Here is an 18,502-nt window from a genome sequence, read left to right as displayed (position 1 = left end):
TAGTACCTGCTCCGCAGTTTGAAAAATTTATTTGTAAGTGTTGAAAATGTAAATAGGAGAGTTTCAAGTATCTGTGAGTTATTTCTAAATACCACTTAACTCCTCCCAAGACAGATGAGGGCAGTATAAAACTGCAATTCTGATGACTGTTAAAACAAGCCGGACAATCAAAGGAAATAATCCAATAAACTGAAAGAAAAAAGTGAATCAGTCTTTTGAGAAGCAGGAGGGCGTGATGGAAAGAGCTGGGCTCTGGGGTCAACAACCATCTTGACCACCTAGTATCTTCATGTCTTCATCTATAAATGGTGGAGATCATGCCCATCTCCTAGGATGACCCCGTGGATGAACTAGGTTAACGATAATAAACAAATAACACTCACTCCGTGCTTGCTGTGTGCCAGGCACTAGTCTCATGCACGCTTCAATTTCTATATTTTCAACTCTAAATAACATACAGTTTGTGATGTTTTGATATGCTCTTGTTTTTTATTCCCCTTAGACATTTGTGGATTACCTTGCTGAACATTTGTGCAATGTATGTAAAAATAAGTTAAAGGACAAGGTATTCTATTCTATTAGTCCTTAATTCTACAGCTTCATAACTATATGAACTTGGGAATATTACTTAACCTCTCTACGTCTCAGTTTCCTCACGTGAAAAATAGCAGCTGCTGCTGCTCCGGATGGTGACAGGTGCTTCGCAAGGCTGATGTGAAGATTAGGTGAGATCATCCCTGGGAAGTACTTAGCACAGTGCCTGGCCCATAGCAAGTGCTCAGTCACCTCTTGTTGTTAGTTGCACAGTCCCAGCATTATTATTACTATTGTGAAGGGTAATGCGATCTTTAGAAACCCTGCTGTATGTAAGAAGTCAATAGAAGGAACTGGAATATTTTGTGGCTAATCATTTTTGCAGGTATCACATTCCCCTCGTATTTCCTTTTATTAGATTCCCAATCTTAGAGCTCTACGTTTCATGATAGAACAAGGAATATGGATGGCTTCATATGTTTGGTTATGGTACCTACTCTGCAGTTTGAAAAATTTATTTGTAAGTGTTAGGAATGTAAATAGAGTTTCAAGTACCAGTGAATTATTTCTGAATACAGAGAATAAATCCGGATGACAAGGAAAACCTGGAGTCACAGAGGCACAAGCCTGCCTGTTTCCCCCTTGTTCCCACTGTCTTAAAACCTTTAAATGTCCTTTTAACCTGGGTAATGGTAGCTTTGTCTTTGCCTCCTCCACCCACACCAGTGCTGTTAGGAATTGAAGGGGCTTCAAAATAAGCTTAAGATCCAGGACTCCCTTTGTTCTGCCCCTAGACACCAAGTCCCGGAGGAACACACTGCAGTCAATCTCTCTTTGAAATTCTAATTAATCTACATTTTAAAAGTGTTTTTTAATCTACATCACTCAGATTTTCAAGAGCTTCTCCACCGTTATTAGATGTCATATTTCCAACCCCATGTTTGTGATGCTTCTTAACTACGGCCCACACTCCCAAATCCTCCAGAAGTCTCAAGGGTTCTAAATGCATCCTTCCCAGTTTGCACTAGCATCAGTTTTTCCTCTCTTGATCTCTTCCCACAAGTCAAAGAAGTCATTCCTTGGTGACTCGTAAACACCACTTTTAGCAGACAACTTATTAATCTGATCGTTGTTTGCGGTAGCTGCAAGATCGTCTCTTACACTGACGGGGAGAGGAGGCTCAAAGTCGATGTTATTTTAGGCTTGACTTTAAACATTATTAAAGGATTCAGAAGTTTATAGAATGATTATGATATGAAAGACATAACAGTCTTGTGGGGGAAATAATGAAAATGCCCATCATGGGAATGTATTTGCAAAAGAAAATTGCCTGTTTTTCTGTACATCCCGAGTGCCTGCAATCATCCACTTTCTCCATCTACTTTGTCCAACATGTATAATTGACTACTCAGTCAACCAAGATTTAGATTCTTCATTGTGAGCAATGCCATAGTAAAGTAATCCAGTACCACTCTTCTCTGCTCTTCTTTTTTTTTTTTTTTTTTGTCATCTAAGTTTTCTTTTTTGTTGTTATTTTTTAATTTATTTTTTATACAGCACGTTCTTATTAGTTATCTATTTTATACATAGTAACGTATACATGTCACTCCCAACCTCCCAATTTATCCCACCATCCCCCCCACCTCTTTCCCCCCTTGGTGTCCATACGTTTGTTCTTTACATCTGTGTCTCTATTTCTGCCTTGCAAACTGGTTCATCTGTACCATTTTTCTAGATTCCACATATATGCCTTAATATACGATATTTGTTTTCCTCTTTCTGACTTACTTCACTCTGTATACATATATACAATGGAATATTACTCAGCCATAGAAAGGAACGAAATTGGGTCATTTGTAGAGACATGGATGGACCTAGAGATTCTCTGCTCTTCTTACGTTATCTCTCATGTTGGTGTTTTTAGGAACGGGAGAGAACATCAGCTCCACTGCTTTAAAAACAGCATACTGCTAACAACCCCTTTCTGTTCCATGTACTCCTCATCTATCTTGCCAGCATAGCTTTTTGGCAATGCAGTATTTTTGTCTGAAGAAGACTATATTGCATAAAAACAAAATGTTGTCCATAGGGCTGTGATTTATAAAGAGATTACAGAGAATGATCAATTCATGAACCCATTCTAGTCAAATACTGCCTGTCTCTAGAATCAGGCTGATTTTGTGACAAAGCCACTTTGGCTACTAACTTACTGCAGGATCTTGGGGAAGTTATTTAAACCTCATCTAAATTCCTCACGTCTCATAAGTTCTGTAGTATGTTACTTCTCTATACGCTGCCTGTCTTATAGTAAATGCTTAATAAATATGCCTATTATTATTGCCATTCCCAATTATTGTTTAACATGATATTTTCCAAGAATGATAGAGGTCTTATAGTGCCTTTGAGACATATCTGGCTAGGTACTGTGAGTATTAAAGGCTACAAGTCTGCCTGTAAAATATATTTCTTCTAGAATCCTAATATTAGTCATGCTAATATTGGTATTAGATAAAAATGGTACTATAACATCACTTTAAATATGTGCACTCCTATTCAAAATAATATTATTTAAAAATTATATTGCAAGTGTTTTATTAAATAATATCAGATTTAAGAATTTTGATAATGTTTTCATTCCATTTTGTATGTTATTTAGTGTTTAACTGAACTGACGTGTCAACTCTGTCAAAGCATGGGCAATTGTCGACACAATTGAACCTATTTATTCCTCATACCTATAAGTGTTTAATTTTAGAGTTTATCAACAAATGTTCATTGAGAATTTAGAGACATAGCAGCAAGTTGAATTCTAGGGAGAAAAAGGATGCTGTAGATTGATTTTGATACATAAATGATTATCTCAAAGATCGTCTTCACTACAAAAAGTTTGAAGCTCCACCAGTGACATGAACAGCTTGCCTTTCAAGATCCTAGAATAAAAACCACAAGGACAGATGTATTCCAGATGTGGTTCCCCAGCTGGAGTACTGTGAGAAACGGGAGAGTGGATAGAGGGCATCATTTGGTCAGGATGTGTTCATATGTCCAATTTTTAGTTTCAGAAAAAAAAAGAAAAGATAGGAAAAAAGATAGAGGGCTGGAGGGGAGGGTAGGAGGAAGGAGAAAGAGAGAGAGTTAGTCAACAGTAACAATCTCAGGTTTCAGCATCTCGTATTCTATTTTTCCATCCATATTCACTTATTGAGAATTTCCTCTGTGCTTTTTTTTTCAGTTACTATTAATTTTTGCCTGTCTTTTAATGTCTCAATTTTGAGTAAATACTCTCTTCTTGCAGAAGACAAAACGGTATAGAAATCGAGATCATACTGTCTCCCCAACAGATTGTTTTTTTTTTTAATAAAAAAGCAATTACTCTCACTATTATGGTTACATGGAAACACTTAGTAGGAAATGGATCCCAACTGTCTCTAAACCAATAAGGTGCCTTCATAACTCTATGCTTGGGATAGGGGCAAGCAAATTTCAGTTCTGTACATTTTTTTTGCAAACTTTTACAGGTTATTGAAATTCTTAAAGAATGTCATCGCCTCTATTTATTTATTTATTATTATTATTTTTTTAATTTTATTTTTTAATTTTTTTTTCACCAAGCCAAACATTTGGCAATATTTTTATTTACTACATATACTGTAAACATATACAGTACAGCTACAAAAAGAACATTTTTTAAAAAAATTTAACAGTCAAGAAAGTGTATAGTGTTATAATACTATACTACATGTTCATATTTTATTTCAAATTGGTTTGCTTATCATCCATTTCAAACCATTAAGAGTGCAATGTTACTTAAGGATAATTAAAAATTATCTATTTGCATTATTAACAATAAACAATTCCAACAAATTAATAAGAATGAATCATGTCAAATATTAGTATCCAAAAAATGGGCTTTTGCAGAAATTATTATATAGCAGCCAATTTCAGTTTATTTTGCTCTATGATAACGTACATAGGCACTTGAATAGGATTCTAGCATTTGCTTTTGGAAGATACTTTTAAGAAGTCCTTTGATTTCTTAAGGTCCAAAAACTGCCACACCCAGCCAAATCTAATCCAACGGTTCATGTAATGGCTTTGGACAACCAATCATTGAGAAATTCTTATGATTTGGGTAGAGTTGCCTGTTCTACCAATATTACATATGATGAAAAGAGACATTACAAGCCAATATCAAAATTGAAGCAAAAGAAAATACGAACATTCAAATCAGTTGTGACAAAGCTTTTCTACAAATATTTTAAATGTCATACTTTTAGGAAACCAAGATTTAATGTGTATTTGGATTTTACAGTATCTATAATCTAACTGAAAATTTAACAGAGTAGTCAGATGGAATTAAGTCTAGTATTGCAAATCTGTCCATTCAACATTATTGAGCACCCACTATGTGCATAACACTGTGCTAACATTTTAAAAGTCGAGTATTAAGGTCCTTATCAACCATTACCTTAGTGTGAGGTAAAAATATATTAAATTAGTGTCAACTCAGTTTGCTTGTGGTAATGTATGTAATCCTGTGCCACCTGGCTTCCCTGTGCCATATAATGAGCTTCACTCATTCACTCACACAAATATCTGTACACCAACTGTGCCAGGCATTGTGCTAGTCACTGGGATACCATGATTTGGCATATGTTCAATGAATGCAAATTAATCTTAACCTATGCAAAACAATTGGAAAGCTACATTACTTTTCTAAAATGATCGCCTCTATTTTTAAAAATAACATTCAGTCTTTAAATATGTTCATAATCAGTAGCACTCATTTGTTGAATACCTAAAATGTGCTAGTAGACCCATGAGCTGGAGTAGCAATTAAACTTCTTTTTTTAATATCTATGTTCACCCACAGTTGATTACTTAAAGAAGTTTAGAAATTGAGAAAAAAAGAATTTGAAACTTCACAGGTGTCTTTGCAAAAGTGAAGCATGATTAGTTTGCCTGGGATACTTTTCCAGTGCTGTCATATTGAAGGTTTGAATGAGGTATATGATGTATTTGATTTTATCTCAAAATTGAGTAGCCTTGTTTTAGGAATGGGGGAAAAAACGTATTTTCTTTATCCCTGGCTACCCTTATAAATGATATCCACCTTGAATAATTGTTCAATCGAAGCCGAGCTCAGTACATAGGGAAAAATATATTTCCTCTCTTTTTTAACAGTGGCCAGAGCCTCAAACAAGGTAGTGGCATGCTTTGTTCTTTTGGACTCCAAATGCTTGTGGTAGTTCACTGATAATATGTGCCATCACTAATAAAAATAAAATTCTTCTTCATCAGTAATGTTCTCTGTCCACAAAATATTTATATACACATATAGTTTTACTTCTCTCTTCTAGCAAATCTATAAATGGAATTTTTGAATGGAAACCCTATGATATAAATAACTTAAAGCTTTCTCACAGTTTTACCTGCTTTGCAATCAGCCGTTTTCTCCTTCAAAATCAGTGCCTCTCATTAAGACTACTTCTGGCAGGGATGAGGGTCTAGAATCAGTTTGTAGAAAAGTGGTCATGATTTTGCCTCTGGGTTTGTTTTAATTGTTCCTCTCTATGCAGTAAGGTTTGTGGCTTGAATAATAGAGAATTCATTTGTAAGCTTGCCTCCTATGTTTCTCCGAAGATTGTTGTGAGGACTAAATTAACTCACCCCACATCACTTACTGCACATCAACTCTGTGCCAGGCCCCCCTCAAGGTGCTGCAGACATAGGTGTAAACAACACCATCCCCATGTTCATGAAATTTAATTCCAGTGGGGAAAGCCTTAACCTGAATAGGACAAGAATCACAAGTGAGGACTGCAGAATAGAAAATGCAATGTGGTAACATGTGAGTAAAGCATCAAAGATCTTCTTCAGGAAGGTCATGGAAAGCTTCTCTGAAGACATATTATTTGAGCTGAGTTGTGAATTATAAGGAGGGAGGTAGTCACGGACAAACCCAGGATAAAACAACGTGTCTGAATGTCCTGAGAAGAATGGGTGTGGAGTGCTGGTGGAGGGAAAGGGAATCTCCATAAAGCCTTACATGACAGCTGGAGGGCATAAGAGATGAGACTGATTAAGGGATGGGAGCAAAATCATGTAGGGCCATGATATATAAGGAGTTTTGATTTTATTTTAAATGAAAGTCAAACCATTGGAGGGCTTTTGGGGTGGGAGTGGCAATGGTGTAATTTACATTTAAAAATGATAACAGTATATGCAATAATCTACCAAGATTGAATCTTGACTCTGTGACTTAGCTCCCTAAGCCACCACTTTGTTATCCATAAAATGGGCATCATTATGGTCCTGTATGGTCATCATATGATCATCATCACTCATATGGTAAAGATGAAAAGAGACAATGAATACATACTGCTCTGTCAGCGGTAAGCCTTCAGCAGACAGAGGTATTCAAAGAAACACTTAGGTCTCCCTTAAGTGTCGCCTTCATTCTCTAACCTGGACCATTCATTAATTTATTTTGTGCTCTCCTCCTCTCCCTTAATATCTGAAATTTTTGACAATTTTCTCTGAGATTCCTGGCATTTGGGCCTCTGGAGTTAGCAGGGGGTCCGGTTTACTGTCTGTTAATTTTAGCTGTTCTCTGCTGGAAGTGCCATCACAACTAGAATAACCAGGGAGACTGGGAGGTGGTGCAGCCTATTAAGTGGCCCCATGGGGCTGCCCTAGCAGCAAAAATCAAAACAAACAAGCATCGTCCCAAAACAGGTTTGGGCTTTAGGGGCTTTAAAAATGGACATTTTCCCATTAATAACATATCAGTTAAACTCTAATGTGACAGCTCTCAAAAAAGTCCTTCTAACAAAACCATTTTGAATCCCAAATCATTCATTTTGCCTACATATGTCAAAGCCAAGCAACGTCTAGCAGATAATTTGGTCCATAATTTTCAAGGGTCCAGGTAATAGCAAATAGAAATAAGTAATCTGCTGCTATTCCATATTTCCAGTGTTTCTATACAAGCTAACTATTTCATGGAAACTGAGAAATTCAGAAGTGTTTAATGATTCAAAATATCTAGTTGAATAGCTTATATAGAAACAATATCCAAATAATTAAGAATATTTTGTCTTCTGTTTTTAAGAGGAGTCCCAAACCTAAAACCATACATAAATAAAGGAATTCATCCTTTAAATATAAAACAAATGAACTACGAATCTTTACTGTTAGGCTAGCCATAATATTGCTATGAAATTTTCATAGTAAGGGCATAACATTTAGATTGTAGGACATTAAAACAATTAACGAATTTCTTTTTATCTGAACCATTACATACAGAAGCAAATGATATACCTTATTTCATTGCTTGGTTAATATCAGCCTGTGCAAAAGAAGGATGTTTTTCAGAAGAGAATTATACAATAGATAAGGTTGGTTTCCACCATTATTTAACTTGATGGCAAGGAAGGCAGGAGAATTTCTTTGGAATGTTAAACCTGGGATGAAATTGTATCTAACTATTAGGAAAAACATGGATGGGGAGGGGGGACACATTAAAAATCTTTTATGTAAAGTAAAGAAAATTTACTTGAAAAAAATGGGATTATATCTGTACAAACACAAGATTGAGAAAACGGTTTAAATGGAAGGAAATGTAAGATAATTGTTTTGCGTTACATTATCGTCCTCCCTCCTTGCCTAGCTAGTGTTTTCTACAAATAGATTGCATTTGATCTTGAAATATATATGAATACCTATCCTATCCCTGTACATAAACACATATTTATCAATTTATATATCCACATACATATGGATCACACCTTAGGAAGCACAAGGGAAACTTATTTTTCCTACCACCTACTATTCCTAAAAGGACATTCTCATACAGAATGCCTGCAACTAATATTTTCACTGCTACATCACAAGAATAAAAAAAAGTTTTATTCATTTATGTGTTGACGGTGAGAATCATTACTACTTTCCACTTAAGTAAATGATTCTGGGCTGTTTTTTCATTGTATGTTTCAATGCTTTCTGTAAACTGAAAGTCTGAGTATATATCTACACTTGAGAAAAATAATGGCCAAGATAAGAGAAAATATATAGAAGTTAAATTCTAATGCAATAAAACCTCCCCTGGAAATAAACTTTTATCCCTGTTCAATTACCTGCTTGCCACCATAGATTTTTTAGGTGACATTCCCAGTTTGGAAAAGTACAGTAAGTGGTTTATACCCACAAAACAGCTCATGATGGATGGACTCGCTATATTTACATCTGAATTACAAACGTTTGAGTTTTGCAGCATGAAGCAACCAAAGATTGAAAAGCAAGGGTGTCTAATATCGCTCTAAATTATCATTTCCATAGATATAACCTTTATCAGTTCTTCTCTGCACTTAAAAAATAAAAACCGATTAAGGTAACCTCACTGCATATTCTTCTTCTGCTTGTTGTACACTTCACTGTTACAGAGTGAATCAGCTTGGCTAAACGTACTCATTAGTGCCCAATTTGTTTCTCTTCGTCTCTTTAAAGAAACCTTGCAAGCAGTTGGAGCACTTATTTTATTTTGATTCCACAGTGGAAAATTGTGTTCACATAAGTAAGCATATACCAAACAAAAATAAATCATTATTTCTTAGATGACCAATATCAGCAGGAATCTCATATACTTCTCTGCTGGAGTTGATTTCCAAATTCATTGAATAATTATTGGTGCTGCTTTTCATAAGTGAAAAACATCTTTCCCTTTCTATTCTGGTTAACTTTTAAATGCTACCTTTCCCCCTCATTTCCTCGACACTTCTGAGAATTATTTGTAAAGGAGGGGGGGAAATTAAACTTTATATTCAGCAAATGTTAAGGTGGTTAGATAGAGTATAATGCATGACAACCACTCTCCTAGCCCTGAAATTTAAAGTTTTTCTTAGGCGCCTTCGGACAAAGAGTCTCAAGTTAGACTATCAATAAACAGACTCAATACCTATTAATGCCTTAATGTTTTAAGGTAAATCTGGAATTTATTAGACTGTTTTAAAATATAGCACTTAGATTATTAAAGTTCTGTTTACTTTTGCTCTGCCAAGAGAAAAAATACATTGTTGTTTCACTTCCCAAAGGATTAATTGAATTTTGGTAATAAACCCTGAGTAAATTTGGAACAATAAGCATAAGCATTTCTATATTCCCCCCTTAACAAAACTTACTAACAGCAGGTAACTCATATTCCTTGCCTCTCAAGTGAATTTATAAGACATTGATTGGTTTCAAGTCAGTTTTACTACAGATTAGACATTGTGGCCACGTTACAGAAACTGTGAGAGTTCTCTACTCGGTTTAGAACTTGAATGAACATTTTTAATGGCTACTGTGTACAGTGTATTATATTAGGCACTGTTATTGGGAAAACTACCAAATAAGACTTTAAAATTAATTTCAGCCTTTAGACTCAGGAAGGGTAACAGTGGCAGGTTGAGATTCTGTCTAATGTTTAGATTCTTTCTGTATGTGCTCTTGCTCCTTTGAGGAATTTTTCTCCTTTTATGCTTTTGGTTGATGTTCTTACATTTTTGAGCTTCTATTTAAAAGGGAAGCTGAAGCAATTTAAGGAATGATTTTTACCAAATTAATTTTTTTCTTGAGGTAAAGCCTGAGCATAGTTAATACCCAAACATAGAGCAATGTAACATTTGTACTATTTGTATCTTTCCAGCAAATAGATATTTATATTTATTTCCATATTTATCTATTTAGCTCCTAAAGTGCAGATATAATATTAATATTAACATAATTCAAAAAATAGTAAGATAATTTCTAAGAAACATTTTGGAATAAAGTATCATAATGCACATTAGTCATTGCCCTTTTATTGAAAAAACTCCTTATTGTTAAATCGATGTATTTGCAAAAAATACAGTACAGTCCAGATCTATGAACCATCCAGGAATAACTCAAATATGTCTTTTTTGAAATTAAAAAGAGGTCTATGTAAGTACAAAAAAATCAATGTGATAACATACCTTTGAATTATTCTGCCGTAGAATCCCTTTATCTCTTTACCAAGAAAAAGTTTTCATATGAATATGAGTTTTAATTAACATGATGGACAGGGTACTTTTCAGATATTCTAAAAATATCTTAATATAAACTGTTATTAAATAAAACATATTTGAAATTATAATAATGCATTAAGATAATCAAATAATTTAATAATACATGAAAACATTTTCAAACAAAATATATTTTCATTAATATTTTACTCTTAAGATACCCAAGCCAAATTGTTTCTAAATAAGTAATTGTTTCATATTTCAGATATAACATGAAAAAAATGAATTTATGTTCAGTTATTGAACTTTTGAACCTCATAAAAAATCATTTTAAAAAAGATTAAGAAATCTGCAACACAGAATGGCTTACCCCTGAATTTTATCCAGATTTAGTATAATGGAGATGCTAGAAGTATTGATGGGACATATAATTCATGATTTCATATTCATAAAATAGCTGAAATTTAGAATATATTGTTATTTATTGGCAATACCTACTCAAGCACAAAGAGACTGTTGTATAGTTAGGTCAAATTCTGTGAGTTTCTTTAACCTTATGGGGGAAAAAAGATAGGAAATTATAGACAAGAGTTAGATTAATTTGAGGGTTGAATTGAATATGCTATATGACCCATCTATTTTCTTGTCCAAAAATTAGCAAAATAGCAAATAGAACCACTTGGCTAGAGAGAATGTATTTAGTAGTTGAATGCTAACATGATGGCCGTATACATAGGTGCTCCAAACCTAGAGTAATCTTCCATGTGTATCTCACTTATTGTGTCAATTGTCTATTATTTTAAACAATTTTCCAATAAGCAGAACAACTTCCTAATGTGTGTCTTATGAATTTTTCATGGGGGAAAATAAAAGGATAGTACGATCAGAGAGATTTGGGGAATGCTCTCCATATTTGGTAACTTCAGTACGTGAAAGTTCTCAGGGTTCTAACAGAGAAGACATCTCTTTATCACAGTGTCTCCCAAAATACCATTTACCAATCATTACTTATTAATATTTCTACAGAATAACATAGTGTGTGAAATCCCTCCGTATAAAATGGAGTCTACTACTAACTACCTGATAATCCAGTCTACCTTCAATCTATTTCCCATCTTTAGTTTCATCAGGAAATCTGTACAGCAATCAGAATGAACTATGTATTTTTCCCTCCATGAATCCCCAAGATGTTCCTCTTGTGTGCCTTTGTTCACATTATTTCCTCCTTATGGAGTGTCTATTACCTCTCTCTCTTACCTCTGTAGGTTCAAATCTAAGTGCCTAGTAGGTGTCTCACACATATGCTCACATAGATGATATGCAAGTATGAGATTCGAGGTGTGCAGCTATGCAATCAACATATCAAATGAAGCTTGAACAAACATTTTTAGTGCCTCTGAACATTGTATATTATGCCAGGCACTATTATGAGGAAACCAACCAAGCAAGGTTTTTTCCATGTACCACATGAGAGAATTAGCACTGCCGTTTTCACAGGAGGCAGAGAGGATCAAGTTAGACTTATAGAGAGAGTAGGACATAAGTTGTATCTCGATTAAATAATATACCTGTTAACTTTTTTGCAAATGTGAGCAGAAGCTCTAAAATCATAGGCCCCCTGCCTGTAGTGAGTGGGAAGACTTTAGAAAGGAGATGGTTTGCTTTGTAGAGATGCTTCACCTGCTTTTGCGACTAAGAAACAAGAATCAATGTGGGTTGCTTTCTAAGCTGTGATTCAGTGACTCAACAACTGTTAAGGGCACTAAATCCTATGGTGAAAACACTTTGAATTGAATCCTGTCTCTGCTTATTGTGATATTAGGAAACTTGCTTAACCTTTCTAGGCTGGTTTCTCCCTCTGAAAACTGGAATAATAATACCAATTTCCTAGAGTCCATGCATGAGTGAATAATAAACTGTATATAAATACTCAAAAGATTGGCATGTGGTTAAGTTCTCTATGTGTGGAAATATTATTAATAACATTACCCTTCTTTATCCTTTTGCTACTCCTTCCTAAGTCACAAAGAATTCAGTAGCCTTTCATGAATATTCAACACTTTGTCTGAGACTCATGAAGCATTCTTAACCATCTATATTCTTCTTGAAAAGAATAAGATTCTAAATCATTACCAAGGCCAAATTTTAAAAGATGGAGCATTTTATCTATAATGCATAATTGCCAATTCTAATTCAGTTACAGTATAAAGGCATTATTTAATTTAATTTATACCTTTGACCATCTCCTATAGCTGGAAAATAATGTCTTCTTTTACATGGTAGTTCTAACCTTTCCCCAATTACCACTGTCTGATGTTTTCAGACATAATTTGTTTTCAGTAAATAGATTTTATTTTAAAAATGTCTATCCAGCCCTTTATATGTTATAACCAGATCTTGTTTTAATAACTCTAGATAACATGGTCCTATTTTCTCGTCTCTTCAGTAGTATATTGAGATCATTCTACTTATAACAATTTAATGAAAATAAATGTTTTTGTGTTATTGAATAGAATTTCCATAATACAATGAGTTTCCTGAGATAAAAGCTTCAAGGCTAAGTGAAATGTAGAACAAGGACAATGATCCTAATGGAGAGATGGCAAAACAGTGTTTATCTAGGGTGCCAACTGCGACTCATTGGAAATGGCTTCCGGGATCCCTATATGAAAAGGATGATTCAGGCTTAGGAACAAAGAGTGCCATGATGGTCATAAGTCTAGGAGCAGGGTATGGTGGATCTTGAGCATATATTCATTTTCTCCTGTCCAAATTAAACTTATGTGTAATATCTATAGTTAGTGGGGAAATGTAAAGAATATGAAATACCAAGAATATTTTCCCTTCAGTATCGTAGTGACTCTTCAACCCCCTGACAAGAAAAAAGTGATATATGTAATATTAATCGTGGGCAGACTTTTTCCCTCTTTTAATTTTTTTCTAATGTCTTCTATCTTCATCCTCTCTCCCATTCTTCCTCCTTTTTCCCCTTCCTATTCTGCTTTTAGAGTCCCTTATTTTTCTCTTCTCCATCTCTTTCATTTTCCTTCCTTCTTTAAGCTTTTTTAGCATCTACAGTGTACTTACATATGAATCCAGGTGCCCAGGCAAATCAAGAGTCTGTGCCACATTTGAACAGTAACATTGTTTGGTTGTATCTAATTGGTCAATTGTAATTAGTCCTGATCACATAGAGGACTCCAGGTACCTTTTCCTAACCAGCGTGTGGATGTTCCAAACTGCTCTTTGCTAACCCCTCCCTCAACTGCCCAGCAAGCTAATGACCCAGGAGGCATCAGTTTCCCACCCGACTCCTCAAGGTCATGGAGAGCTGGCTGCTTTGAAAATGCTTGCATGCTCACCCACCCATATCATCTTTCCAGGACTGCTCTCCTTTATGGAGAGTGAATTGCCCTTTGGGTTTCCTAGGTATTAATCGAACATTTACTTGAATATTAACACTTTCCAAGCCCAGACTAAAGGCAATTTTTGCCATAATGTTGACCATATTTTAAAAAGTAATATAGCAGAGGTTATTTTTTGTTTGTTTGTTTGTTTGGGGGTGGGGGGCAGGAGGACAAGTAATATTTTAAGGAAATTTAGCATTAGCGACCGACTAGTACCTGTCTCTACGGTAGCCAAATCTTAATAATTTTCTATTCTTTGCATTCAGTCAGCTCTTTATTTTTCAAGTAAAATTGCTGTGAAACTCTGTGGATGTTTTCGGAACTCACTCATCAAACTATATTATTGTACATCTTGCATACTCTGTTAGCATGCACTTCCTTAAATACAATTTTTTCAGCTAGTTTTCTATACTTGTATCAACTGAACTCTGTAAATCCCCTTTTATCAAATTCTAATGAGGAAAATCAAATGCAAAGTAATTTTGTTCCCCATTTCATTAATGGATAAGTTACTGTTACTGATAAATTGTTCTGTGATATGGTCTTAACCCTTCTTCTCAGGTAGAAACGGGAGCGAGAAAAATTATCTCTACCTTTCATATGTTATGGTGGTAAAGGGTGTGGGAAGCCTTTCTCTATTGAACATTGTTTTTTTTTTTACTCTACTGTATAAAATTTTATTTTTCCCCTTCTGAAAATGAGTTTCGTGCTCTTCTTGTGAAGATGGGTAAGGCAGTGGAGGGAAGTTATTCTATTTTCTTTTGGGAGAATGTTGTAGCTACAGAGAAGGGTCACAGCTGGAGCATCATTTGGTGAGTTTCCCTAAAATCGGTTGCCTTCTCTGCCATTTACTTGACATGTACCCTTGGGTCAATCTCTTATGCTTTCTGGGCCTCAGATGTTTGTTTCAAAAATTTAGTTATACCAAAGGAGAAAATAATGGAAAAGAGCATACTCTTCTCAAAAAATTGAATATTATTAAACAATTTCTTCCACTCTGAAAACCCTACATAATGGAAACCCAAGCCCTTTCCTCACTTCCCTACAGGTGATCATTTTTATAAATTCCTATCATTTTTTACTTGCTTTTCTCATCCAGTGATGTTTTCTGAGATGGGGTCATACACGTCGATACATGACTAGATTTCATTCTTTTCAACTGTTTATAGCATTATATTACATGAGTGAATCATTTATTTGACCATTTACTAATGATGAATGTCCATGTTATTTGCAATATTTTGTATTACACAAAATGATATGATAAGCATCCTACGTACGTGTGGATATCTCTCCGTTGGTTGATAACTAGAAATGGATTTGCTAGATTACAAGGATGTCAGTTTTTAATAAGTATTGTCTAGTTGCCCTCAAAGTAGCTATATCACTCAAGCTTCCGCCAATAGTGTAAGAGATGTCCATTTCCCTCCAATCTTATCAACACTTGATACTATTGATCTTATGAAAGTTTGACATTTATATGCCAATTTTATTAGAAAAAATTATATCATTTTACTAGCATTTCTTGATTCTGTTTTTATTTAAATCTATACAATGAGAGACTTAGGTTTCTAATAAAATAATTAATTAATTTTAAAAGAACTTAAAATGTATTAGAGATTTGAGATCTTTGAGGCATTTTTCAAAAATAGCACTATTTGCCTGTGTCTTGGAATTATTAGATGGGTAAAAAGGGAAACTGTATAGTATGGTCAAATTTCAATGAGAGCTCTCACCTCTAACCTTCTCAGTGCAAGGGACCTGTTATATGTGTGGGCGTCCCTGTTGAGTTTACCATGGGCTGGTTATGAAGACGTAGGAATCCTACCCCAATTATTCAGGTATCTTGACTTGGAGTTGTGCAACTTGCTTATATAGGAATGGTTTATGAAACATTACCTTTTCTGGGCTAAAAATGAAGTTGCTGTGCATACAGAACTTTGAAAATGCACAAAAGGTCACACTGCTTGATGACCTTTGAAAATTAACCATTTAGGTCAAGAGGGAGATGACGATAAGTTTTGTAATTCTGTGAAAGCCTTTCATGTGGTCAGGACATTTCAATAGCTTGACATTTTCTCCATCTGTTCTACGTTTTGAAATAATGAAACCCAAGAAAGTGAGCACCCACGCAGTGATGGTTGGCTTCTGCACGGACTTGGTGATGCTGGTCTAGCAGTGGTCCGGAAATTACCATGTAGGTGTCAAATTCACACCCAAAGTTCTTTTTGTAAATAAGGTTTTATCAGGACAACTAAGAAAAGCCCACTTGTTTAGGTATTGTCTATGGCTGCTGGCCCTACAAAGGCAGAGTTGAGAAGTTTCAACTGTGAGGCCATCTGATACAAAGTCTAAATTATTGGTTGCCTGGCCCTTTACAGTAGAGGTTTACTAACCTGGGGTCTACTACATACATGATCTGAGTAGACTACATTCTGAAAGTTTGAGAACTAATTTGTGAATAGATACACGGATCCTGTGTTTTTATTACATTGAAACATTTAAAGAACTTTGAATAAATCTCTTAGCAGATGGATTATAATGGTGGGAAATTTACAGTGAAATTTTGTTGATAAAATATTTTTTGTTTGTCCTAAAAACAGGTGAGGATTATAGTACAAGTACTTCTGAAAAACATCTTAATTGGTGGAAAATACTAATTCAAACAATGTCTTTTGTTTGCTATTATTTTCTAGTATATTCCTGAAATAGTATCCCCTTTAACTTGAACAAAGGAGCTTATTATACATGGTAACTCTTTAATTTTTAAGAGTTAAAATAAAGACAGCTAAATTATGGTTTATGGATTTTTGTAGTGTTTAACGGTAAAAAATCTGTCTTCTGATTCCTCAAAACATTATCCCAGTAAGTTAATTCATTATGTTCAAAAAGACTTACTTAAAATAGCATTAAATATTAGTATATTCATTGGCAAATAAATGTTTAATAATTATATTTTGTATTTCCTCAATTCATAGTGACTGGTATTATGGCAGTAGATAAGTAAGGTAGTCTCAAGAGATTTTAGTAACGCAAGAAACTAACTCCAGCCTCAAATTTTATCAGCATAGTCAAACTATAATCAAAGTCTTAAACATCTTATATTTTTTTATATTTCTACACATCCAGTGTCCAGTAGGCTTGTCTCAAAGTCATACATATGTACACACACATACACACACACACACACACACACTGTCCTGAACTCTGCCGTGGTAAAAGAATTAACGTTGGTGACTTTCATATGTAATAGATGAGTAAGCTCTCAATCAAGAAAAGTCAGACGTTTGGGGACAATCAAGTTTCAATATAGAACTAATGAAATGTCTGGAGAAAAATCAGAAACTACTGTTAGCAAATACCTAAAATAAAAACAGAAGTAATCACACCTCAAACAAATGCAAGTTAAAAGAAGCATCCCAGCTTCAACCTCATGTAGAGAAAGAACTCACCCAGAAGTAGATTACTGACCCGAAATAAATGAAATCAGATTTCTATTCCAAAAGTTGCAACTCTCCAACTTCCACTAGTTCCTATCATGTTGTTGGCAGTAATTTTCTTCAGAAAACACAGTAGTAAGAGTTTATGCTGACCAGGAATAGGGGAGGAACTCCGTGTCTTTTCTAATCTGTAACCAAAATACCTTGTGCTAGGTAAAATCTCACTGAACTTTTGCAGTAAATGAACATTTCGGCAAATACTAAAACAAATTATTGTACTGAAAATGTGTTTCTAGAAAAACAGTCACAATATCAGTATTATCAGATTCAATGTGTACACTGAATCATACATATTTTTCCTTATTGATATTCAAGTGATCACAGGCACAATTTCCCTGTGCCTCAGTTTGCCCACTTGGAAAAGTGTATATAATAATGACACCTACCTTATAGGGTTGGGGAGACAATGAAGAGTTATTACACATAAAGCACTTTTTAAAGTCCTGGTATATAGTGTTCCATCAATTTCACCTGCTTATAGTAGTAGTAGTAGTAGTAGTAGAAGAACTAGTAATAGTAGTTAAAAGCATCTTCAGATGTCTCCAAATTTCCCAGTTTAGAGTGTAAACAAATGATACCAATATTAACAGATGCACTGTCCTGAGTCTTCATCGTAAGAGAAAGACGTAAGCCATTCATTTGTTTATTCATTCTAGAACCACTAAGCAGGCTTTGTCCTAATTCTGGGCAGATATATTGGACACAAGCACAGTTGCAGAGTTGTCTCTGCTCTCAATGAGTGTACATCCCAGGAGGGGAAACAAATTAAAAGCAAATAATTTCAAAGCAATTCTATCTAAGAGGTAGGAACTATGAAGAACTCGGTAGCAAATAACTAAAAGCTGTTATAAAGGGACTTCGTACATCCATTTTTATCCCCCCAGCCACCCTGCAGGGTTGGTCTTATCCTCATTTTTCATATGAAAAAAATGTGATAAGGATGGCACTAACCTAGAATCATGCAGCCAGGGTATGGCGAAGGCAGGATTGATCCTAGGTCTTCAGGGACCAAAATCCATGGTTTTCCAATCCCTCAGAC

This window comes from Balaenoptera musculus, chromosome 3 (assembly GCF_009873245.2).
Source record: "Balaenoptera musculus isolate JJ_BM4_2016_0621 chromosome 3, mBalMus1.pri.v3, whole genome shotgun sequence".
Taxonomy (NCBI): Eukaryota; Metazoa; Chordata; class Mammalia; order Artiodactyla; family Balaenopteridae; genus Balaenoptera; species Balaenoptera musculus.
Note: the sequence above shows the minus strand (reverse complement) of the source record.